We start from the raw sequence: 27933 nt of genomic DNA on the forward strand, positions 1-27933 counted from the left end.
GAATCCCATATAATTTATACATATGTATACCGATGCGTTATTGGATACGCGTAGAGTTCAATGAGTTTAATAATCCTGATGAATCCCACACGAGAGCGACGTGAGTTTAAGCGGCAATGACGTATGAAGCAATGGATACAGCCATTCAATTATTTATCGTTGCAATGAACTGTGTGTGTGTATATGTGTGAACGTGAAAATAAACACTTCCAGTGAAAATAAACTTTTATCTTTTTACTTCCATTTTTTTTTTATTTGTTTATGGAGGAAAAACGATACTGGAGTTGGGCAGGAGTGGAGTGAGGCGGGAGGTGAGGGAGGGGCCGTAAAAAATGAGAATATGGAGAGAGAAATTTGGACAACTCTTTTTTAAATTGAAGTTAAGAGTGACAAGTTGCGAATAAATTTTTAATTTTCGTTATCGTGTAAAGTGGGGGAGACACAAGACTTTTGATGAGGTTTTTCCTTGTAGAGAATTTTGTAGAGAATATTGGAGTATTTAGGTATATTTGTAGAATTGTTTAATGCAAGAATAACTGTTACAAAAACTAATCGACGCTAAAAGCTCCAGAAAGTCTCCACTCAGTTGACGTAAACATAAATAATAATTGCATAGGAAGAAAGAATAGAAAGTTAATTCATTAGGTGACGAAAATTCTTGTAATCTTTGCTCCTTATAAGTTGTTTATAAAATAAAGAAATTATAATAGTGAATCCACTGTATGATATATTTAATTAAACCCCTTTTCCAATAGAAAATTATAAAGCCGGTCATATGGTATTTTGCAGTTTTCATTATAAAAGAATAATTATGTTCTAGGGGGAAGGGTGATTCGATATTATCTGATTTTTCAAGGTTATTGGAAAAATTCTGGGAAAAAGGTAACAACATTCACGTTAACAAATATACCCTTTGTAGGGACTACAATGAATATTATCCCAAGAATTTCACTATCTCTCTAAGCATCGAAAATATTCCTCAATAACTCGACCAAAGATAACTCATCTCATCTCATTTCACCCCTTTCCTACCGAACTGTCCCCACTTTCCCCAAAAACCTTCTTTCCTTCATGTCCCTGTCTCCATATGCTCATCGATCGCACCCCCTAATTCATCCACCCTCTCCCCAGATCAACAGATATCCGATAAAACGGGTGTAATGATATTTAAGGCATCCACGTAGCAATAAATCCGTGCTGCATTCTCAATGAACATTTGCTTGTGAAGAAAGACGGAAGGAGAGAAGAAAAGACGATGAGATACGAATCGGTAGTGGATTTTGTGGCCACCCTAAGAATCTTTCTCTGGCCTTTCTTCTTTTATACCCTTTAGTCTCTCCCTTCTGTGTCCCACCAGTTATATGTCCACCAAAAGTTCCTTCTCGTTTATTTCCTACCACAGTTTCGAGGAAGAAAAAAAAAAGGAAATCCCAAAAACTCAAGTGCCTCTTTTGAGGAGGGGCGCGGAAGAGGGGGTGGGGGGGGCAAACACCATAAGAATGAGCGAGAGAGAAAGCAGATAACATTGGAAGATCTTGGACGTACGATCTCTTACAACCAACTACCATTCCAGTCGCCACGGTAATGAGTTTATAAAACAAGTCCCGAATCCATTATTCACCCAGAGTAAAGGGGGAAGGAGGGGGGGGAGGGACCCGGTGGCATACGGGGATCGGGTATAAAAATACATGGGATTCATTCCCTCCCAACGTTTGAAAAGAGAGACAAGTTTTGTGAATGTGAAACAGAGACAAATGATGAAAAAACGTATTTTTCAGCAATTAAGAAACTTGTCCCTTTGGGCACGGTAGAGAAGCACGATAAGAGGAGGGGGTGATGGGAAGGGAGTCATGAGAGGTACTTCGGGGCGAGAACATGGCGCTAAAATGGTTTTTATTGCTTGTTACTAAAGCAGAAGAGTATTCGGTGTCACTGGCCTATTCATTGATTTTTTAAATTTACGTGTAGTCGTTTACAGACGGCAAAATTCATTGGAATTTGCGGTGTGATGTTCCTTTGGTGAGGGTAGAATTATTGGTGAAAAAATTTGAATTTGAATGTTTATTTTCAATTGATGTCGTTCGGTTCCTCCCATTCACTAATCAACTCGAGTGAAGGACAAAATCTTTTGATGGGAGATTTAAGAGGATTCTAAAAATTTTCAGGCAAATATTTGATGTAAATTTTTGTAACGATACCTGGGAGAAAAGGAGAGGGAGGGGGGGGGGATATTATTCGATATATATAATATAATCGTATAGATAAAACAATGATAATAAAATATGTTCAAACTAATTTACAGCAGTGAGTAATGATTAATTCAGTAGCGAAGTGCTAAAACGAGATAAGTTGACTTATCTCTACACGGAAAAAAATTTTAGGTAAAAATGGGACCTTCAGGGGGCGAAATGTTAGTTCTATCACAAAAATTAGCCTCCCAAGTCTAATTTTTCCAACAAAACTTGACCTACACAGTTTTGTCCTCTATATTATCCAAAATTTCTGTTCGCATGACTCGAGTTTTCGAGGGATATCTCGGAATCTAAGGGAGATAGCGCAATATTTGATATAACATTTATTGAAGCTCTCAATTCGCTCCCCAAAAAAGGTTCTAATAAAAATATTTCTATTTCTCCTACATTTCGAGATATTCATAAAAAACTGGTCAATAGTCAGGTGTGACTCATCTCGTTTCACCACTTCGCTCATCAATTTTTTTTCTCATATGAGATCGACAGTCTCAACACGGGGAATAGGTAATAGTTAATAGTTGGCGAGGGATAGTTGGGAAGCGTTAATATCAATTACATTTTCTCATCATCCCCATCAGCATAAACGCAAATCTGCAACACGAAAGTGGATTCTAAACGCTCGACTTCCCCCACTTTGGGGGATTATGGTCTCAAACATCGAATTAAAATATCTATTTTTAACGATATCGCTCTTCTCATTAAATAATCACCCGAACTGACGTGCAAAGTCTCTAAATCGAAGATTTAAAAGGTACCCAAAAATCTCTACCCACAAATATTGGCTATAAATCGTTATAATGATACTCGAGAGAGCCAGTACGAATAACAACCGTTCGGAATATTTCTTTTATTTGATCCCGCAATAAAATAAAGTATTCGTGATTGATGATAATTTGGACAAATGATGAAGGACAAGCAGGGGATCCTTTCATTTTGATATAAGGAGATCTCCCTGACCAGAGAAGATGGGAACCGGTGGGTTTGTTGAAAAAGGTTAGGCCTCGTTACATCGTTAGCATAACATGGCTGGGAACGACGTCATAATCTGGTAAACAATGGGACATGCGTCACCCAATCGAGGGAGTCGAGACTCTGGAGAGAGGTGAAAATACACGTGAATGAGAGATACGAGGAGGAGAGAAACAGACGCGTAAGTCGTTCCGCTTCGACGTGACCGGATAGAAAGATTGAGTGGGAACTTTAACGACAAAGGTGGTAAAAGCCTGGCTCATAAAATATCTTAAGCGACGTGTGGTCCTAAAGTCTTGGGGCGTAACACCAGGAGAAATCTAGAAGAATTTAGGACATTTTGGTGGATCCGATGGGGCCCGAGGGAGGGGATAAAAAAAGCGGTTAATGGCGGATTCCTGTCGTAGTTGAGAGTTGAGGTGATGTTCTACAATTCTCGAGACTAGTTCACATGGTCGGTGGTCATTGTTATCCATCATGGGGACGATGGAGGTGGCGAAGGGGATATCAGCCCGATTGGGTGACGAGAGGGTCGAAAAAACTCGTGTGATATTAGGAGTCTTTTAGTGATTTTCGGAGGAGGATAGGGGAGGGAAGGGGATCAATTTTTGGGTTCCAATGTCGCGGTAGAGAAATGCAAAATAGAATTCTAGGGTTTCAACGTTTTAATTCTTCAGTTTCACAGTCGATTCCAATAATGAAATATAATGAGTAAATAATAAAATGCTCCGTTGAAAATGGGATATCATTCCATTAAAAATATCTCGCAATGCATTCCAATAATTATTAAAATTCAATGAAATATTCAGGGAATACGAAGCAATACACGAAGAGAAAAATTCTTTAAAAATTATGTGTCGGTCCAGGACTTCACTGAAAAAGTAAATGTTCCGACATATGTTCCGAATTTTGTGAATGAAAAGTGCGGACATATTTCGTTAGATCAATTAATTATTCCGTAGCCAGGATTGAACAATACCGAGCGGTTGAGTCAGAAAATAATCATTCCATTTTACTAAATTTTTGTCTTTGCGTAGGATAATATCAGAACTTCCCTTCAGTAAAAATTCGGAAATTTCAGAAGGAATTCCCTCAGAGTTTCCTAAAATTTCTCACCATCACATTTCACTACGAAGTGACAAAAACGATACGCAATTGTTATTGAATATTTTTCTTCATCTGTTTACCCAACTTCATCTACTCGTTTGTGAAAAATCGTCCAACAGTCAGATAATTTTTACCAACTTCAGCACAAATTCCAACCGATATTCCCATTAAATATTCTAGAATTTTAGAAAAAAAAATGAGTGGAAATTAATGTTAAATTCTACTATTTCTTCAGTTTCCTAAAAATCAAGAAAATTCAGGTCTATCTTTCTTAAAATTCTATTCTCTATCCTGATAAAAAACCTTTGATGGACCAGTTAAATTATGAGCCAAATCTAAGTACCCCGCAAATATTACTCAGCAGCTCGGTAATTTCTCGTGAATTTTTCTCTCCTTATGAAGCGACAATCCTCAGTCCACGCGGTGCCCTACGTATTAAACCAAGAGAAATGATTTTCACTTCGTTTTGAAATACTTAATGGTAGAAAGCAAGCGGGCGTTGGAGATGTCTCCCATCGTAGCCTCTTCGTTTAGCAAACAAGCATTGGTACATTCCGGTCTGATGGCGTTGACGGAGTTGGCACTCCCGTACAAGATGATGTCGCGGTATTCCAGCTCGTCGCATCTGCTCAAACTCCTCTCCTACAAACTCAGTCTCTCCGCACTCTTCTCGCTATCATCATCTCACTCTGGTCGTTGCATCGTATCTCTCGTCTAACAACCAGCGTTGGTATTTTTTTTTTCAACCATACGGGTCGAGTGTCGCGCGACTATATCGCGAACCGTGAACATACCGTCGTACCGTGTTCAGGTTTGAAGCTCGAACGTGTCGTATGTTAATTGTGTGCGTTTCCAGTTGAGGGAGAGTGAGAGGAAAAAAAAAGCTGATGAGAGACAAAAGTGAAGAGGTAGTTTTTGAGAGGCATAGGTGAGAAGAGGACACGTGTATCGGAGGATCCAATACTGAGGAGTGAGGTGATACCGAGGTGAAGTGAGCAGAAGACGACCCAGTCTCGAGTGCTGTTGAAGGCACCATAACCGGCCATTTAGTGATCAGGTTATCCAGTATTCAATAGTCCCCGTACATGAAACTGATAGACATTATTCAATAGCCAAGTGGTACAACAAGATAAGTCACTTTTGATTGGTGATCAATTTTTGAGGAATATCTCGAAATCTAAGGGAGATAGGAAAATTTTTATCAGTACCATTTTTGCGGAGGGAATTGAGTACTATAATAAAGGTCATTATGAAAATTTCGCTAGCTCTTTTAGATTCTGAGGTATTACTCAAAAAATCGACTCAGAGATGAGTCAACTTATCTCGTTTTCCCACTTTACTACTGAATTATTTACAATGCAGGGCCTTGCACTTGAGATAACTATTCAGTAAAAATGACGGAACCTGAGTTTGCTTCTCGATTACCGAAGTCACTAAGAAAAGCTCCACCATTGTTCGGTCTTAAGCAAAAAATTATCTCTAAAACCGTCCGTTAAAAGCAATAAATTCTTCAACCTTCGTGGAAAAGACACATTCCCAAATTCCAACGTTAATATTTTTGTCGTGTAGAGTCGTAAACGCAGAAACAGACATATGTCTGTGGATATGTCAAAGAAGTCCTTATGTCGGAAAACGAAAAATTAGTCACAGTTCTTCATCACTAAGAATTTAGAAACAAGTAAACCACTTTGACCTTTGTTTTTTTTGGATCTTTACGAGGACCTCAGGATTCTAAGTCTGCTGCACATATTTCGTCCCCCACAATAGTTGCTATTGGAAATGGGAAGTTTAATTAAGATAAAATGCAATGAATTCATTAATATCTTTATCCTTTATTTCATAACGCACGAGGAAGAAAAACGTCTGTACTCTATGGGCTGCTTCAGCTAACTAAAAAGACGGTCATAGAACCAAAAAGAATATCGTCACCTATATACAAAAGAACTCTTATTTCTTTCTCGCCATGGAGACATGGAGTCATTGTTTATGTTTATGTTCACTCTCCGGCACTCTCTACATCGATTCGTTTTTGAATACATAAGCCCTTGAAGTATTTCTTAGTAAAATGAAACTATATAATTCAATAGTTGCTTTGTTCACTAACAAATGTTCATCCCCATCCCTTAGGGTGAAAAATGTAAGAACAAAAACCTCTACTTTTAAATTTAGGTCTGAGTTAGAAGTGTAAGAGAACACCTCGTGACAGTTTCAAGTCCTGATCTCTAGTTTTTACCCAATATGCATTTTAGTAGTACCTCGTGTAAACTCATTGTCTTCCATTAAGTTTGAAACAATTAAACATCTTTTTTAATGTGTGTAACATTTAATTACGGTGAATTCTGTTAATTTAATGCGTTCGGCTAATTCCACCCCACCGCTACTTACGGCTCACTCATCGTTGGTAGCAGCATTGGAGATAGTGTTGGCGCATCAAAACATATACCTGCGATTTACAACCCCATGAGAGAATCAACTTGAGAACTTCAATTTTAAGTTGACTACCACGTCAACTACCCGGTACAACCATGCTACCGCAATTTTTACATAAAATTTACATGAAAATTACGGAGCGCTACAAAATAATTCCGTAACAGTGCCGTAAAAATTTCCTCCCCGAAATTTTCGATTTCGCTCCAGAATTGCGCGTAATTTCTACGTAATCTACGTGATAGTTTACTACCCGTGTGTATCTCCGAGTATAATACTTAAAAAATCTCTTATTCGGAATAAATAAATGGCGCTATCAGTCCAATTATTTCGCCGATATTCACCGCAATTCGCAACCACAAAACATGTAGGTGATCAAGCCGACTGACCTCCCTCATTCTGCTCCGACGAATTCTCGATTAATAGCATCAAGCTCGCACAACTCTTCCAGGGCGATTCAGGTAGACATGTCGAGCCTCCCCCCATCAATCTCCAGGTCTTCGTAACAGTGCAATGGACTCGCAACAGTCAAACGCACAGAGTTGTTGTATATCCACTGATACTTGAGATCGAACAGAGACAGTAGTTTGAGGAGTTGTTCCGATGAGAGATGAAAAGAGAGAAAATTTTAAAGGGGGGGAGGGGAGGGGGTTAAGGGAGGTCTGAGTGAGCCACCGCCCGTTACCTTGGCGACGAGCCAACTTTTTGTCTCCCTCACGCTAATGGTCACGTTTCCGTTTGATCGTTTTTCTCTCATCCCCCTTACCCCCCGTGCCCCACCCCCCGCCCCCTGGTAATCCAGTTTCTGTTACCAATTCGTTGCGGGACCCATCCGTGGCATTGCTATCGGCGTCATCTGTCGGTTCCTCTGGGGAATTCTCTCTTTATTCGACCCCTCCACCCCCCCCCCCCTGCACCGCCTTTTGTCCAGTGGTATCGGCTCAATGGGCATCGGCTACGTCTAGATTTAGTGATAAAGGAATGCGAGGGAAATGGAAATTTTGAGTTAATACGGAGTGAGTAGGGGATGATAGATGGGGGTGAATTACTGAAGAAGATGGAAAAATGAAGGAGATCCGCGGGGGTTCTGCCGAAGGTTCATATGAGGAAGATACTTGGACGGAGAAATTCTGCCGTTTTAATTAATTATGGTCTTTATGGACTTGATTAAAATGAGGGATTTTTTACGGAGTTCCGGGGAAAAATTCGGTTGTGGGAAATTTCGTGGGAATTGCTTGGGAAAGTTTCATAGTTTTTAGCTGGATTGTCTGTAGTAAAAGTTAGCATACTGTCACGAGAAATTTCCCGGTCGATTCCGTAATTGAGGAGCGAACTGTGAGTTACGTAATTTTTATGAATATTCCTGTTCGTGACAAATTCGATGACCGTCAGGTAATTAGAACTAAAGTAGAAAAATTTGTCGAGAATTTCATTTTGAAATCAAGGAATTTTTGGGTAACGGTCGTAGTCGTTTTTCTGGGCATCGCTTAGGGAATTCCTAGTCGCTGGAATTGAAAAATCTAATCCGGCGGCATTTTTTCTTCATTAGACGCTACAAAATCGAGTGCAGAAAAAATGAGTATACTAGAAACGTTAATTAGTATTTTTTGAGAATCCGAGGGAATGTTAAAAAATATTCAGGAGGGACACGACCACTTTTCTGTTCGTATCAAATTTCGACCGATTTTCCCATTAAATATTGTAAACTTTTATGAAAAAAGCCGTGGAAATTAATTTCTAGTTCAACTATTTTTTCAAAGTTTCTTAGAAATCAAGGAAATTCAGTTCTATCCTTTTAAAATTCTATTGTTTATGCTGATAAAAAATTTGGAGTACCCGTCAAATTATCAGTCAAGTCCGAAATTTCGTAAACTGCCCATGGAATATGGTGAGAAAACGAAACTATTATTTTATTAATTAACTTTCTACGAATGATGAACTGAACTGAACTTTCTATAAAAGATGGAACAACGATAATGTTTTCAACAGTGAAATTATTTGTAATTCCTTAGATAATATTTACATATATACGGCCCTCTAGCCCGTAATACTAGGACCCTATAAGCCATAATATCAGCGCCCTATCGAGTCCGGCTTTCGGTTGCGTTAAAAGACAAATTTTTCTCTCTAATTCTAATCCTCTTTCAATATTATCTCGAATATTAAAACTATAATTTTTCGTGAATCGGATTGATGCTCATCGCAACAACCCAAGAATATATGATGTCCACGTTCTTTTAAAGTTGAATATAAACGGTCTTTGTGCATATCTCCACTTGAAGCCGTGAATTTTTTTCCAGTGGGCAAGGGATTCACCAAGTCAACAAAGGCCAACGCCGAGATTCACCAAGATTTTCATCCAAGTCACGGGACTACCCAGAAGCCCCCGGGGCAAGGTCACCCATGGATTCTTCTAGCTAACAGAAAGTTCGCATGTAAGAGCCAACTATTCACCTCTCATATGGCCTCCCTTCCCGCCTGTCCCTCCTCATCCCACTTTTTTTTGCTAATCTGAGCGTGAGTTTAAGATCTCTCCGAGGAGAGGCAAACCGCTTGTTTAGTAGCCACACTTTGCTGGGTTTTAGCCCTGGCGTTTGTCTTGTCTCATGATTCCCATCTTCACGATTTTCCTCTTCAAGCTTTGCATACTTCTTCTCAGAGTGCACTAGAACGAGACAACACCCGGTCACGAGGACCGCCAGTTTCCTCTCTCGGAGTATAACAATTATTGGTACTTTTCAATTTTTATGACCTACACTGTCAGGATTTCGTTGACATCTCACAGAACTCAGAGTTTCACTCAAATTCCCAATGTTTTGAGCTTAATTTCAATTTCAATAGAAAATAATTAGAGAATTTCTCATTCTTTTCAGAAGTTTGAGGAAATGGAGTGCTCATATTAAATTAATATTGAATTTGCATTGAAAGGTTAGATTCTCCTATTTCAAAAATTGCATGAAATAGATTTTTAAAGTAAACGTTGAAATTCTTCGTGACTTATTAATTTATTTAAAAAATTTAATATTCAAGAGAGATAAATCTTGAAAGCGTTCAGAGCCAATATAAATTCAAATTTAACTATTAAAAAAATATTAAATAAATCTAGACCGATTCCCCCCCGCGAATTCCCCGCAAGTGCCAATAATTTCTCAGCAATTCTCTAAAAATTCACCACAATTCATAAACAACTATGACCCTCCCCTTAAATTCCCTGAAATCCCGGAAAACGCTGTTTCCTACCGTAAAATAGCCTTTCGCCCGCGTTCCCCGAGAATTCCCCGACCAAACGGTCAAAATTTTCAACCTCACGTACTTACACCCCATGAATTTTTTACCTCGCAATATTGGCAACCCATCGGTACAGACGCACTCTCCCCAGATAAGAACTACTCAGTTCCAGTGGCTACTCCCATCAGCAACTTACTCCCATAGCTTTGTTTCAAGCCATATTTTTTTTTAGTTTCTACAGTTGTCTGCCAGCCATTCGCCTCCCCCGCCCTTCATTTCCCTCCCCATTTCGATGTATTCCGATCGTTGGAAGAGATATCCAAATGTACCCAGCTGCTTTTTTCCAGTTCACTATCAAGCGAAGATCTCCGGTATATTCCACCTTCTACGATAATGACGCGCCTAGATGCATCGCTGAGTGCTTTCCAATATTCATCTCCATTCTCTCCTCTCAACTTCACTATCCATATACATACATACATACATATACATAGATTGGCCCATGTATACAAACATACACTCCAACCTCTCCCTCGTTTCATTCCTTAACGTTACTTTCGATCTCTCAGGGAATAATAAAAGGCCGAGATATCTTGTATATTTTATAAAGCCACACTCCATGGACTGGCAATTTTACCATCTCCTGAGACAGCTACTGGCAAACAGTCCTTACTTCAAATCCGTTAGCAATGCCTAGACCATAATTCACCGATGTTTAATTGGCTGGCGTCCATTCCCCGCATATTTCGCACTCTATCTCATTTATTCGATATTTATTTATTTAGCTTTTTTTTGTCGACTTATCGTGTTTGATTTGCCTCCTTGAATGAAGCACAACTCTTTACTACCCGGCTAAATGCGTGAGCGTTAAAAGCCACGGGGACGCTGTGCCTCTTGCCTCACTCAAGGTGCATAGATCGTTCCATAGATTGCATTCATCATTTTTGCGTATCCACGGTGGGACAGGGTCAGAGACGGGGGTCAAGTTGATACAAGGTATGTGCACAACGCTCACTGTTTGCCCCGCAAGACACACGCATTTCAAGGCAATAAAGCGGTCTGTCACACACAGATATGCGTATCCCTGGGCTACCGCACGTGTGCGCTAAACTACTATTTGATGGTGGGGGGAGGGGGAAATCAAGGATTGTCAGAAAAATTATTTTTTTAGATGAATAAATTAGATGGATGTCCGGCCAAGTTGGGATTGGTTTGCTTGTTTTCGGAGAAATAATACTATTGGAAAAAGGATGTATCGAGATTCGATATCTCGAAAGTCAGTCACATTTATTTGTCATTGGTTAAGGCGTCAGAGGCGGCTAATTTAAATGCAGAATTCACTCAATTTTGAAATCATCAATTATGATTTTTATAAAACGTTCATTCGTTAACAGTTAACAAAGGTTCATGTTATTCAACTATTACCGAATATTCATTTAATGAATAAATAAATCGTTCTATCATCGCTGATATTGACTCCTTTTTCCCTTTTGCATACCCTCTCCACACATTTTGATATAAATATACGCGTGAGAATTAAAGTTTCTCATGATGAGGTGAGGTTAAAATGAGCATTCTTATGTTTCTGGTTAACTCTTTCATTTCCTTTTGGTAATTATGTTTTTGCTCAGAGCGAGTTGACACCGTCCGCATTTTTGTCCTCAACTTTTTTGCCGGGCGAGTTCTGCTAATTGGTGTATTTTTAAAACGCTCATTTTTTTCCCCAGATCACGACCGGAGAATGAAGATGATTTTTACGTGGTTGAATTTTTTTGTAGAAATCCTCGAAATAAACACTTACCATTCAAGTGTTAACATTTAACCATTAAAATTCTCAGAAATATTTAAACACACACGTGAGGGGCCGAACAACGTTAAAACTCGGTAATTCACTCACACACTTACCGCCCCCCTAAAACTCTCGGGGACTGAATCCCTCTTCAAGCAACACCAGAAAACAAGATGAGCGCAAAAGTCAGCGAACCAAACTCCCGAGTCTTGAAAATAACTGTCAAGTTTCGCGGGGGCCGGTCTCGCATCGTCGACACGTTTCGGCACTTTCAATCCACAGAGCCCGAAAACCGCATTTCCGCGATCCTGACGTCTCTTCACTAGGGGGGGAGGAGGAGGAGGACGAGCACAAAAAATTCAGTAGAAAAAAAAACCGGAGAACTGAGGAGATACTTTGAGTTGAAACCAATGAGAAGCCGAGAGGAGAAAAGGGGATCAAAATGCGAATGAGCATTCGTCGTGAAACCGTGGGGGTTCACTTATTCGCGAGGTGACGGGAAGAAATTCACCGGAGAATGAAGGAAAAAAAAAACACCAACGACAGCCCCACCCCCACCAACCCGCCAATTCCAGTGATTTCATATCGATAAAGAAGGGCAGTTTATGGAAAATATCCAATGGACCGAGACCGGTAATAGCCGATTTCGGGGGCAGTTGAGATCGGGTAATCGCGAAAAGGGAAATAAACCAAGGGAGAAGTTCGGGACACAAGTGAGAGAAGAATAAAAAATAATACGAGAACCGATGAAAGTTTGAGAAGGACGTGGGGAAGGAGAGGCACTCACTGATGTAAAAACGAACGAGTGGAGAAGGACCGAGGAATTACTTGTACACCAAGTGAAATGAAAAGAGATAGTGATGGGTAAAGGGGGAGAAGTCATCGATGCTGTTCATGCGTGTGTGGCACGCCCGTATTTCAATTGAGAGGGCCGAAAGTCGAATGCCGGTGAATGCGAGTAAGGAGGTAAAGGAATACGGGTGTAAGAGGAGAGAACATGGGAGGCAAGGTGAGAGGTAAAGGGGTAGCTTTCACGAAGAAAAGAGGTGAGGTGGAAGGGAGAGAAGCGGGAGCGAGCGGTGAAGGAGGCAAAGAGAAAGGGCCTCTTGGCCACTTGGCTCGGTTAGGACTCGTTGGGATGATACTCGTTGGTGTGTCTGTACCCTGGAAGAGACGAGAGTGTGTACGGTGTCGGGTCGTAGACCACAGAGAGGAGAGTCAGCGGCGACCAACCGGTCAGGCAACTTTTTAACGAGCTGCGGTTCTCCTCGCACTGGGAGAAGGAAAAGACCCTGAGCCTGAACCGAGTTGAGCCATCTTCGCTTCGAAATGCACGCGCGCCATATGATACCGTAGTACATGGAGGGTATGTGCCTTTTGCAGACTGATGCCTTTTCGACTTATGTGGAGGAAGAAATATTTTTAAAATAACGATAGGGGTTGTTTGAGGATTCTAGGAGGAGGCTAAAGGGAGTTTTGAGAAATATTTGATGAGATTTTTGAGGGATCGTTGGGGATAATTGAGGACACGTGGGCGAATGGAGATGGGGTGATGTCATTTTTGTTTTCTATAAAGGTTTCTTGAGGATTTGTGAGGTCAATGGATATTTTGAAGTCATTGGCGATTCATCGGGAGCTGGTGATCGATTGCGTGACGATGGGGGTACGGTATCAATGGGTTTTCGTTGGTTTTTAGGGTCAGAGTCAAGTCCCTGTGGTATGGAATGTATATGTAGAGTGGTGAACGAAAAGGGGGTTGAACAGCATTCAAAATGACACGTGACGTGCCCAATTTTGATGACTCTTCATTGGGTTGTGAGAGGTTTAGAGGGAAAATTGAGTTTAAGCTTTCGGAGGACACTGGAGGTTTGGCAGGATTTTTCAAAGTCCCATGGAATCTCTGTGCATATATTTATAGGCTATTTTGAAGTGTGTTAATAGTTCTTTAAAATGGTGTATGATACATTCAATTCTATTGAATTTCCGTCGAAATATTGTAGGTTATTTCCATTTTTCCTGTTATGTCACACTGAAAAATGCAGTTTTTTGCCAGTTTTTGAGTTTTTTCATTGAACTTGTGGGAATATACGATATATCAGCTTCAAGATTATATTGAAATCTTCAAAATGATACCTCGTATTATTCGTTTCATCGATTAAGGCTAATTTTATAAGCGATAATGCATGGAATTTAGCGTATCACGAATTCAAAATTTCTCATTGTTTCCTCTCAAATATGCATATTTCACAGTTCTCACTCCTATTTTAGTGAATACTCCTATTTCACATGGAAATATATTGAATTACCCTTAGTTTGACTTCTGAAGTATCCGATTATCACAATTTTTCATTCCGTCGTGAGAGATTTTAATAACAAAATTAAATTTCGTGATTTTATCTCAAAATTCATGTATCATATACTATTCTACAAGTCTTACGCTGATGTTTGTAAAAATTATAAATTCGGAATTTATTACGTACAACTAGTGCGTTCCAAGGGCGCATTTGTCTGGTTGACTAAAAATTTTAGAGAGCGGTAAAGTTTTTATCTCGTTCCATTCCGATATTGATTAACTTGCCTTCATTTTACGAGAACCTCATAATTTTATGAGTTACTTGTTCTGTTATAAACAACTCAAAATTATTACGAAGGACGATTTTCCGATAATTTGGAAAAAAAAGAGGTCGAGTATCACCAAGATTCAAATCTTGAAGCTATAAAAAGTACCCATTTTTCAAATTCAACCAATTTTTTATCAGCACAAGATCTTAATAAGAAATGATTACTGACTGGCTGAAACATAATTTTTTTAATGTCTTATTTTGTCTCCAGGTCGAGTTTATGATTCTATTAATTTCAATCTATTTCTGAAATCCGGCAAACCTGTCTTATATCGCCCGGAATATAGAGTTCTGGTTCTGTCGGATTCACGTATTATGGGTTTTAAATGTTCCGCATTAAGCAGAATCCTCGAAAAACATCGTCTCTGAGTTTGAGCTCGAGGTTATTTATGGGTTGAAAGTTAGCGAAGTTTATCGCGTCGTTTATTATTTTCATTGTTAATCCATTGGTTTTAATATATTCCGAGATTTCTCATTGGGGAATAAAAACGGTATTGAAATATTTTTAGGAGTGACACAGGTGGAAGAAGATTTAGTGCTCGAATATTCATGAACGGGAGTCGTTTTAATGAAGAGGAAATGTTAGTCGGTGTGATGATGGCTCATGTCAATAATGTGGAGACAAACTCTTATCGGTATCAGTTTGACAGCTGTATGAGGGTGAGATTTGGGTGAATAGGTAATTCATATCCGACTGTCAATCCGTAGGTAATGGATTGCAAAACTAATGCTTCGTAAAGAATGAAACTATCAAGTGGTTGGAGGGAAAGATTCCATGTTAATTATCGTATCGTTTGCAGGGAGGTAAATATTCCGATTTATAGACCTCACTACATCTGTCAAAATTCATAGCATCAATTTAATTCTCACGGTTTTTTTAAATTTTTTGCGGTTGTTCCTTAATCGTGAAATTCATTCGACACGACTTTCCCAGCTACGCAATCTCTTGGCCTAACAGTTTATCTAGGTAATGAACAAGTGTCATAGAGATTAAGATGATGTATTAAGGAAGTGTTCCAGCACTGTAACAATTTAGAAATAAATCTCTAGATCCAAATAGGGGAATTATAATCGAAGAACTGAAAGACTCCGTTTCGTCGTTCCCCACATCTTTCCCTCACTCGTTCGGCTGCTCACTTCTCGCCCCCTTTTTCCCATTCGGGAAAGTTATATTCACAAGCCTCACTAATACCCCAATCATCAACGGAGGAAACTTTGTTCCAATTAAGGACATCCATGTGAGTTGGGAAAAATCTCATGTTGAAATTCATTCAATATTCGAAGGCGAAGTGAAAAAAACTTGGGAATCACTCCCGAACGTCGGTAATCGTGTGAAGTATTTATCTGAGAGATGGTTCATTAACAAATTAGAAAAATTCTTATATTCTGAGAGGAAATTATTATGATAATCTTGGGAAATTTCTACCAGGAATAGTGGAATTTATTAAGACATTTATTTTACTTTAAAAACATCCCAATCTTTACTAAATCCCCTGATTGTTCATAATTTCCATCTGAGTTATTCAAATAGTCTGAGTGTGACTAATGACGTAGAAATCTTTCTCACGCAATTTAATTGAAAAATATGAGACTTCAGATTTCAAGATCTGTAATTATTGCATGATAATCCCCAGTAATTATTAATTAGTTTAATGATCGGATGAGGTGAAAATAAATGGAGCACTGGGTGTCGGTTGATAAGTTTCATAAATTCAAATCTAAATGGAAAATAAAATATCCACCAGAAATATTTAATCCTACTGCAACATAAACGTGTCTATAAAAGTGGTATTAAACTCGATTGTGTGAAAAAATTGCCATAAAAGCTCAAACGTTAAACAAAATTAAACGTGATTTTTCAACGTAATTATTTTTTAACGAGTGGATCCTCATGATTTTCCTCAATTTTCACTAACCAAACTATAATTCCCCCTTCTTGTTAGTTTTTTGATCAAATCAGTTGGGAAAAAATTTCTTAAATTTAAATCGTGAAAAATGGACAGAACAATTCAAGAATGAATCAGCATAAACCTAAACACTCTAACGTGGCATACGTCAGTAGAAATGACTTGAGATTTTTTTTTTCACAGTGAGAATAAAAGCTCAAACAAAAATATTTAATGCCTCAGAAACATTCAATTATCGGTGTAGAACTCCGCCCACAAAATGGATAAAAATATTCCACAAATCACAGAAGATTATGCACTGTTGGAATTATAGCCATTGTAACCGTCGACTCGCCAGGAAAATGAATATCAAAACAAAGCCAAAGTAACAGTATTTTACCACTTAAATTTTTTATCACCACCAACTATTACCCCATACACGAGTTATTCGCATTTTAATTTCTATTATAAAAATCCCTTGATATGGCAACGGATGCACGCGAACTAATTTTCTATTTTCGGATTACCGGGGGTCATGAGCTCGCACGCATCGTTTCATCTACTCTTTAAAAAATTTTATTTTTACTCATTGCCAGTTTGTGCTCTATAACGAATTACCAGTTGGCACGAGCAATAACGCATATATATCTCTCAGTTAAATAGCCGGATAAATGCTATTTATGCTTTCACTTTTGGTTTAATGAATAAAATCTTTTTATTCCTGCATAAACGTAATACGTAATCAATTATTGTATTCATCGTTTTTTTTTAATCGAGATAAATAATTTTACGCAATTATCGTCGGAATAGATTGAACACGTGTGAAAGATTTAATTAATTCTGGTGGGACATGCTACATGTTTCCTAATTAACTGAAATATTTAGTCTTAATTGCGTAATTATTTGACGGTTGAAATGCTGACATTTGTATGTCTCATTCCAAAGAGAATGAACATGGGAAGAAAAGTAAGGGAATAATGATTGTGCTACGCGGAAAAGATCGCAAATTTACACAAAAAATTTTCGTTCCGAATTTTTTTTATGTGGCATAAACACAAGTTGATGCACTTGATAGTTTTTGATTGGGAGTTTTCTACGTATTTTAATAAGATCTCATTAAAAATTGATTCAGTAACGAAATGGGACAAAGAGATAAGTCACGTTCGACTGATGAGCAATAGTTTATGAATATCTCAATATCTAAGGGGGATAGAAAAATTTTTTACGAAACATTTTTTATGGAGACAACTGAATACTACAATAAATGTTATAACAAAAATTTCGCTATCTCCCTTACATTTGAAGATATCGCTCAAAAACTCAACTCAAAGATGAGTTGACTTATCTCGTTTTATCCCTTTTCTACTGAATTATTTATATGCATTGTGTTAAATCAATTATTTAATATGTTTTGAATTTTCAAAGAATGAAACATGATGTTTGATTACCCGAGAAATATTTTTTCGCAAATTTTAAACACCTGAAGAGAATTATTTTCTGTTATTTTACAAATATTTCCCAAAAATTTATAAAACGGCAATTGGTCCCTTTTTATACGCGACCAATTAATGCACTTTATTGTAACAAGTAAATTGGCAAATTATTGTTGATGTATTACTTGGACAATGACTTTGATTGTTGAATTGAAAGAAAAATTTCTCCGTACATTAGATGGACTGATGTACTCACCGAACAATAAAGTAGAGACGAGAATTATAATGCTGATTTTATGGTACGTCAAAGTCATCATTATGTCCCCCATATCCTCACTGCGCCCCTCCATTAGGTTAACCCTGCCCACATGCAGAAGAAGACTGCTGAAATGGATATGTTCACTTACCTGAAACAGAAAGGAAAAGAATAATTATCATCACTTATAAATCATTATCAATACGTCAGTAGTCGAATAAACTACATAACTTTTTATTGTTTGTTATTAATCGGTGAACCATTTTTATAAATAACAGGGGGGGGGGTGGGACTGGAAGGCTCATGAAGTCCCAAAAATAGGGGATTATCATTCAAAATATTACACTAGCTATATAAACTTATATGTTTTGTGTTAAAGAAAAAAAAATAAAATGAAAAAAATACCCAACTCTCACATAAGACACATCAACAATTTTTTTATCAGATCTAGATCATTTCCTGGGAACAAGTGTGAGTCCCTTTTACTTTCTTACATAAGTTCCAGGACTAAATTATATAAAAGCGAAAAAAATTCCCCAATTTCTTAAAAGTTTGTTTTTCAAAAATGTTCCGGAAAATACTATTCGTTTTATACGCCAAAAAATTGTTTCTATTGACTATATTCACTAGCTGAGAGAGAATTTACTCATGATTAGGACATCTTACGTCCGTATTTATTGACTTGTGACAAGTAAATGTACTCAGGAAAATAATTTTTTTTCTCACTGTGTCTGCGCGCAAAGTACAAATTTTATTGCGCACTCCAATCAATGAGTCTGTGACTTATTGTTTATTTTGGATGGTTCACTGAGGGATGGTGTCAGTAATGTTTAAAAATAAAACAAACATTACGACTATGAGCGATAAACCTGAGACGACAATTTCGAAATTCCACCGAGATACAAGAAGTAGGTGAGATCTCGGTTAAAGCGAGGGAAAGAACATTAGGAGGCCAATATTTTACAAAAGTTTATCTCTGGCCTTGTCACGGTACCATCCACTTAGTCCTCCTGACGAGACACAAACTCACACATTCACACCACTGTCCAGAATCTAACCAAGCTGAGGTACATAACACCGTGATAGAGGGGAAGAAACAAGGATGAAAAGGAGAGCTTCGGGTTTATTACAGAACATTGAGATTGTGAGAACCAGAGGGAGATGGAGAATGATGGGATCTTTGAAATGCGTCTATGGACAACTTGACACTTCAACTGATTCAGATTGGTTGGAGTATAAAGAAAGATGAATTACGGCCTACAGTTGGTATCATTAGGTGAGTCAGATTAGAATTAATTGAGTAATGAATATTAATGGGTGTGGATACTGAAAAAGATGTCAGAGGTGAGTCCGACATTTCGAGAGCTCTTCCGGTTTACGAGCTGGAAATTGAGATAAAAATGAGGTGAAATTAAATGAATAATATCATAATTGGGATCAAAATTGAGGATATTAAACATATATTGAGATAAATATTCAGTACAAATTACGGAACTTAAGTCCACTCATCGATTACAAAAGTGACTGAGAAAATTTACCTGACAATAGTGCAATTTTTCAAAAAAATTTAGATAAAAATTGCGTGACAGAATTACAGACATGATAAGCAACTTTTATTGAACATTTTTTAAGAAAATTTCATTTGCCCCAACATGTTTATTTTCAAATGCAACCAAATGAAATAACCCATATCTTCACTTGAACAGATTAAATCCACAATCGTCAATATTTTACACCATTTTATATCCCATTGATTAATTTATCTAAAGCAATGCCTCATCACCACGACTGAGTGAAAATTTCCCTGCAAATGAGGATTAATAAAAGCATCTGTCATGCGCCAGAATAAGCTTTCACAAGTTTTCATTTAAACAAATTAAATGAGCTCAGAATGCGGCACAGCATCACGGCTTTTATAGCAACTCGTTCAGTTTTATATTCCCCCGGCTTTCATGTGCACCAGAGTCCAACGGGCGTATTGTGAAGGTGTACAAAGCCAAGTATGAGTAGACAACCACATGCCACAGAGGCGAATATTTCCCTCAGGTACACAGCAGATCCTTATCATCTGTATGATACCTTTGTTTACACTTCACTGATAAACCTGACAATAGGTTAATAAAGGTAGGTGCTTTTTTTGGTGTTACTGCTGGTGAGCTCATCGTCACCGAGAAATTCCGGAGGTATATCCTCCCATAAAAATGTCTCTGAGATGAAATTTCTATTTTTTATTAAAAAAAGAAAATACCTAGAGCCCGGGAAAAATTCTTTTGATCTGTCCAACGAGTAATGAGGGATTTGTCCGAGGGATTTACTCCAGGGATTTTACTCCCTATTATTCGCATCCTCCTCTCTCATTTTCAATCAACTAGTTCAACTCGATGATTATCGTGATCTCGGCTTAATCCCAAAGTCCAAACTGGCGGGGGAGGAATGGCGCGGGAATTTTGAAGGGTAGAAATGTAAGCATTCACGAGAATGTCGAGGAGGGAGGTGTAATGAAAGGGTAACTGAGTGCCGATAAATTCAACGGTCCGCGGGATTTGTAAATTATACCCTTTCAATACTGATCCACGTAAATAAATGAGCTCGCCCTCCTCCCACCCCCCACGCATGGCGTAACACACAACCCATCCAATTCAGGTGATATATATATCTATATATATAGATTTTTTTTGCAACTCTCAATGTATGAACAGGAGAGAAGAGGAGGGAACATTTGTATGGGCTCGGAGCACCAGTGGTAACGAGAGAGATACCTTGAAAATTGTAGGCATCCCGAGGATTAGAACGATGGGGTGGCTCGTTTGTACCAATTGATTGGTCGTTTGTAATTGTTACGATCGACAAAAATTGAATACACGTGTAGACAAGTGAAATAACTAACGTGAAAAAAAATCAGAGACCGACGGGGCCATTGAATGGGTGAAAAAATTCCGGTTGACATTTACCGAACAGATTTTCAATTTTCTTGACAAAATTCAGGGGATGAAGTGGAAAATCTCCAGTTCCAGTGTTTTTGCAGTTGAAAAATTTAACGATCAGTTTTAGCCGATAACTACGCAGGAGACTTTTTATTTTTAGTTAAGATTTTTTTTATTAGTTTAAAGTTAGTCAGCTATTTGACATTTTTCTATTTATAAAGAAAATTGTTATATTTTTAATCAGTTGCATCTGCCAAATTTTTAACCGTAAAAGGTCACGTACGGTTCGATTTACTCAGATTGACAATTACTTGAGTTTGCTGTCATGTAAAATACCTGTTCGACACTGTTTCACGAGGTCCTCCACCCACCCCCAGTAATTCCGGAATTCTTCTCGAAAATCTCAAAGTCTCGACTCGATTATCACCGAAGGAAGCCTCAACAGACTCTGAGGGAGCGTGAAAGTAGCTAAGATTACTGGTATAACAGTTAACGAGACTCGAGGCACACATCGCCGTCACTGTTGGGCCCAACATATTGCCAGTAGAAAGAAGGGTAGGGTATTTTACCATTAACCCTAACGCTAACAAAGGTATTGCCACCTTGGTCGTCAAGGTGTGCCTCCTCAGCCACCTCCATTTAAGCCCGGGGGACACTACCTTCCTTATTTATATGCATAACTCAAAGGGGTGAGAGGGATAGGAAGGGCGAGGAAGGAGGGAAGGTGTAACGAAAGTTTCACGGTCAACTTGATTATAATCGTTCGTACATGTTGGCGTATTTATAAGACAGTGCAATGCAAACCTGAGGACGAGTCGGCGCTGGCCCTCCCTCTCTGAGATACAGTTTGCCCTTCAACTTTCCCTCTTTCCTCCTCCCCCTCTCTGCCCCTCACCCCCTGACCGAGCCATCATTCTTCTCTTTTCTTCGTCGCTTGGGAACAGGCCGGTTGTTAGCTGCATCGAGTCGTTACGTTTATCGTTTGCCATGGGAAATTTTGTGAGAAAGAGCGAGACAAATAGATTGCTTGGCATGTCAGAGTGGAGTGCAACATAAGATGGTTATATGTTTTATAAGAGGGTTGGTTGGAACTGCCTCAACCGAGTCACCGCCAATTATGACTATCGTATCTGCTGTCGTTTGTTTCTAGCCACTGGAATATCGGGTGATTATCCGTTGGTTTAATGAAGTATTTCGAGATGGTGGGGAAGAGGGAGGGGGTCGTAATTGTGAGGTTTATTTTAATGGAGAGACGCGCCCTTCGGGCACCATAGAGGTGGATTGCACGGGGTAGAATTCGAAATTTGTGATTTTTAGGACGATTTTTGAGTGAGGGAAGGGGGATTCCAGTATTCTAACATGTTCCCAAGTCAAAATTTCACCGGGTCCCCCAACATAGCCTTAACGTTCTAAACTTACTTTTCTTTGATCTGCAATTTTTCCGCGGAATCTTCAGCATATTTCCAACCTACGTCAACTTATTCATACATGTACGTCAAAAATCCCTCAACTTCCCATCGTATACTCAACCTACCCTCAACGTCAGTAATTTTGGGAGTAAGTTGAGTATATTGTTAACTTACATTGGGTATTCTCAACGTCTAGATTAGGACTGGATTAAAATTCTCATTCTCATTCTCCTATCCTCAAGCCTCCAACACATCAGGTCCCTTCGAGTCCGGAAATCAGCACAGTGCAATATATGCAAAATCTGCAATTTTGCCAATTCCGAACTCGGAACAGGTTCTACCACCACCACCAAGTACAAAACCTTCGATTTTTTATTAATTATAACTGGGCGCAAAAGAAAAAAATTAGCGAAGGAAGGGTGGGAAGGGAGTGACGATGAGGGCGGAAAGGGGGAAAGGGGAAGGTAATTGCCCCTACAACCTAATAAGTTGAAAGAACGTCAGGGGTAGGTCGAAGATCAACTTACATTCAACGTAAAATCCGGAATAAATGGAAATAAGTGACAATATGCACGTTGAAAGTAAGTTGATTCGTGAATTGAGCATGTACAGTGGTCAACCTGATTTCAACGTCGCAAACTGGCCCGTGGACGTTAGAACCATGTTGAAAACCTCGGTGAAATTTTGACTCGGGTTGCACCTCGATTATAGTGCGCGGCACAGTCATTTTTTACAGACTTTTCTCTTCGTGTACTTTTTCAGGAACGTTTTGGACTTTGTCCTGAAAGTTAATGGAAAAAGTTTGTAACTGTTCCGTAATATTTACCGAATACTATTTTTACTGGTAGATTACGCAACAGGCACGTAATTTTTAAATAATTTTTCTCTCCGAGTCTAATTTTCGATGACTCGATTTCTCAAAATTTCATATGGACGTTAATAGTCAAATGAAGATGAAATTGTTTTGATAATTCCAGAGCTAAATGTGAAAAATATTGCTGTACTGTCACGAAATTATTCGAAAAATGATAGAAATATTTCTTATGGTAACAGGATTTTCATTAATAAAATCTCGAGTGAAGAGTCTCAGCAAAAATTAAACTGAAAAATTACCACGATCGTAAATTAATTTCTGCAATAAATTTTCCTGACAAATGAAATTTATCCTCAGTGTAGATTTCACAATTCCTTCCTTAATATTTCGCGGTAAGCAATGGATCCAGATAATCTCAGTGGTTTATGAACACCATGAGAATGAGATTATGTCATCATATCTAGCTGATGAATCCAGATAGACTTCGCTCATATTTTTACCTCACTCCTAACTTTTGCGCGGTAAACCCGCCGGAATAACAATTGTAAAACGAGGGTTATGACGAGGAATGAGTTAAACCACTGGCGTAGTTCATTCTCCCCCTTAGTCCCCTCCCCCGCCCCTCTACTTCCTACCTTCGAGGTAACCATCGTCGTTAAAATACAATAACTGAAGTAATAAACCACGGAGTACAGGGGATAATTGAGTAAACCGACTTTGTGATGGAAGCTTTATTCTGTTAGTGCCTTCAACAGTGGTGAGACCTATTTCACTTTTCACGTGACTAGTTGGCAAAAGGCATTATATCACGAACCCCAAACTACTCAACTGTAGCCCAATGTGTGAGTTACGCTCGAGGGGGGGGGGAGGGAGTTAAAATTTGCCGAGTAAATTTTATCTGATACATTTTGCAGTCAAAGCCTCTCACCAGTAATTTCAAAACATAATGTACCTATTTAAAGTTGATAATGGAATATATTGAGCAAGCTTTTTAGTTTGCGATAACAGAAATCACAGTCCATGGAGAAAAATAATTTATTTAAACCAACTCAAATTTATTCAAGTGAAGAAGAATAGCTTTTTTGAATGAATTGCAACATTTGTCTTTTTTGGAATGAATAATTTTTTTCCCTTTCGATCGAAATCAATTTTTCAAATGTTGCCTTTGAGGGATATGATAATGAAGTCCACAGACATTTAAATACATACATTTAAATAAATAAATTAATACTAGTACAAATCAATTTAATGGAATTGTACTTTAGATTTTTTTTGACTAAACGAATGAAATTGTGTTCTTTTTCTTGTTCTCAGAATTAAGCAATTTGATTCAGAATAAATAAATTGTACGTTTACTATAATCAAATTTTGTCTCTCGAAATAAGTAAACAAGTTAATTAATTAGTAACACCAGCGAATTACTGTAAAGTATAAAAACTTCCAATAGAAGCTCTTTTTTTCAATTGAATAATAATTCAAATCATATTTCATAAATAACAAACAGAATATGAAATCAATAAAAAAATAAAATAGTTTCAAATTAAGGTTTTAGATTTCGTTAGAAGAAAACATTTGTTTGTGTGTGAGCATACATCTAACTCGGCTAACTCGTTTAATTTCAACGTTTAAATGTTCAAAGTCGGCCGTGAGAATCACCAGTAGCTGAATTGTTTGTGCATTAGTAGATCATGGGGTGGGGGCAATGTCGAACTAGGCAATCGTGTGCCTCCACTTTGGTGAAAAAGTTTGAGAGAAAGAGAGGGCTGGTTTCTCCGGTTTTGAGAATCTTCCGCAACAGGTGATCGCAAAGAGACGCATGCAAGTTGAAGATGAGGACTGTGATTCTGTGTGGTACAGCGAGAGATGGAGAAAGAGAGTTGATTTAACGAGAGTGAGACGAGAACAAAGATGACGAGGGTCACAATGGATGAAGAGAGAGAGGAAGAGGTGGATAATATGCGGAGAAAAGAGAGACTAAAATGAGAGAAAAGATAAGATTCGACTCAAAGGAGTGGGGTAAAGGGAAGGGTGAGGTGAGGTTGGTCACGAAAAAGCGAGAAGGGAACCCGAGGTTCCCGAGGTTTTATCGTGACTGCGTTTTACCGTGGACTCGTGATTCTGTCTAAAACAATAAACGATATAAACCCAAGACCCGATTCTAGAATCTGCACGAGGCGAAAGCACATTCTTCAACGGTGAGAGACCAGATATGGAAGTCGATCTCATTCTTCATCTCGTTTATATTTTTATAGAAAATTTTTTACTCACCATGATTTATGTACTTGCAAATTAGGGAGAGAAAATATTAATTTCAACGATGTTACGTAGTCACTTTTGATTAAACTGTTGATATGTTGAACAGTGACATTATACAATCGTGATATTTCACGAATTTCTTTATGGAAATTATGGTGTGGAGAGTGGTTGGTAAGCGAGGGAAATTCCCATTTTGTTGGAAAATTACATGTTAACGAGACACGTTAATGCTGTAATGTTGTGTTTCACATCACCTGTTTTTTCAATATCACGTGGATGCTAATAGCTATCGCCCCTAACAGCAACAGCATTACCGGGAACTATTAAAAATGTTTCTCTACATATGCAGAAGGAATAATAATGCACGAGTGCGTTAATTGACTCGTACAGCCGGGAATATTACGCCATTTTTTTCCTAATCAGAGGCGTAAAATTGAATAATAAAAGTAGATGTTGCTCGTGTGAGAATATTCCGAGAAAAAGAGAATGGACAATACCGGTTATTTAATTGTTATATTTTTCGGGAATGTTTTTCAAATTTTCAGTAAAATGTTCAAGTGAAATTTTCAAGATATTCTACCAATGACTAAATATTTTTGAAGTGATTTTCGAAATATTTAATCGAATCACAATTTCCTGGTTGATATGCCAATGAAATATTATTTTGTGTTTTTGATATCTTCTAAAATTTGTGGATAGCTCTGTATTTTCGCATTTTTTTTGCCCTGGAAAATGCTCGTTTTATTTTTATTTCTAACCCTTTACAGTTTTATATTTCCTTTAAAGTCGATAAATAACTGCAATTTAATTCTTCATTGTGCTATATCCATTCATATCGTATACAAATATTGTTTTAATACAAAAGAAATAGTGCAGTTCGGTACTAAACAAAAAATAGGTCAATACATATCTCCATATGACATAATATTAATAAATAAATAAAAAAGACGTATCCATCTACATTTTAGAACGAAAAAAAACCGCAAGAAGCAAAAGAAGAATAAAAAAAATGAAGAGGTTGACGATGATTCCTAATCAATTCCCCAACAATTAAATTTTGTATATCTCATTAAAATCCCGTATTTTCCCCCCTCAGCCCTTCTTCTTAAACCAACAAAATTTTATTCGAAAGTCACTGAATCGCAAAATATCAAAATGCTGAGCATGCGAGGAGCTCTGAATTTTGACATTTACATCTGAATCACACTAAAAGTGATCGAAGAGTTATTCCAAATGGAATCCCGCGATAGAAAGTTCGACAGAGCGAATCGGTTTGGCATAAACCATATATTCCATTGCATCACAGGCTCATTGGGTCACAGCCGGTCGCTATATATATTCCACTGGGTGTACGAAAAAAAAAAAATATTCACATGACAACAGAATACAGCTCGATTCGTATCTCACTGCTCTCTATGACTTCGTGATTTTCGTGCATCGTGAGAGAAAGTTATCATCAATAAGAAATCGTCCAAACTTTTCAAGCGTTAGTTTTGCTTCTTCACTTTCTCACAGGAGATCACGCGAGTTACTGAGCTGAGAAATTGTCGTGAGTAGTGAGAAAGGTGAATAGTAAAAAAAAAAACAATTGTCGTTGAATTGTTTCAGTGTGAAGGGAACTCCACAGTTCAGCGGTTGAGGAGCTAATGCCGCGATGATTCTCGAGATTCAGCTGTGAAATGAGTAAATTGAGCAGCAAAGAGTCGGGAGTTACCGACGCCTCTCTTCAAGTATCCATTAAAAAAAATGGAGGGGAGAGAGAGAGAGACAGAGAGCAAAAGACCGAATGGCTGGAGTACCTGATGGGGAAAAAATGACGCTGGAGATTGATTGAAGGACGTTAAGAGGCAATAATCGCGTGATCTCCATTTCTAGTCTTCGCCCCAATCAATCGGCTCAATGACTACGTGAAATCCCGATTACGCAATGCAAGAGTTATCAATCAAACTCTAGGAGAGCTTGACGAGCTAGTGTGCCTCATCACTGGCCAAAACAGCGGATGCTGGGGGGATTGAGAAGGAGAGGAAGATGAGACGATGGTGGAGAAAAAAATGAAGATAACTCGAGTGGAGCCATTCCGATCACTGACCGCTGTCTCGTCTTGGTTTCTCTCGTGAATTCTCATCTCGCACCACGACCTGGGGTTTTGGGCCTCCGTTACCCCCGAGTCCTTCACGATGATCAACATTTGTTATCACGAGTGATGTAAACGGAGAGAAACATTCATTGAAAATTACGGAGAAGTTACGTAATTTTGGAGCGAGAATGCAGATCCGTTGGAAATTACGGAAGGTCCGGAAAAAAGTGGGGAAGGACTTGGGTAATTATTACGAAACACTCCAGTCCTTTTATTGCACCCTTCGTCAGTTTTATCAGACCTTTGGGCTCACTCGAGAATCACGGAACTTTCACGTAATTTTTATTGATCTATTTTTCTCGTGTAATAGAGTGCATACAAGGAAAGAAATAACGAGTGAAAATCAAACAACTATTTCAATCAATGCAGATTTCCCCCCTCCATAACAACTTGACGAGTATCCGCGACACTTGAAATTGAAATTG

The 27933-nt window shown here is 38.3% G+C and overlaps 1 protein-coding gene and 1 long non-coding RNA gene across 2 annotated transcripts in view; one reads left to right on the plus strand and one right to left on the minus strand.

The window, feature by feature from the left end:
• The window catches only part of Su(var)3-3 (Suppressor of variegation 3-3), a 237704-nt gene that overhangs the window by 63848 nt on the left and 145923 nt on the right, over positions 1–27933 (minus strand). The window lies entirely within an intron of this gene.
• Positions 5005–27907, plus strand: LOC135168916 (uncharacterized). Its single transcript, XR_010300118.1, has 3 exons — positions 5005–5385; positions 9056–9190; positions 26980–27907. It is a non-coding gene; the product is annotated as an uncharacterized LOC135168916 (long non-coding RNA).

The sequence above is a fragment of the Diachasmimorpha longicaudata genome, chromosome 13 (genome assembly GCF_034640455.1).
Source record: "Diachasmimorpha longicaudata isolate KC_UGA_2023 chromosome 13, iyDiaLong2, whole genome shotgun sequence".
NCBI lineage: Eukaryota > Metazoa > Arthropoda > Insecta > Hymenoptera > Braconidae > Diachasmimorpha > Diachasmimorpha longicaudata.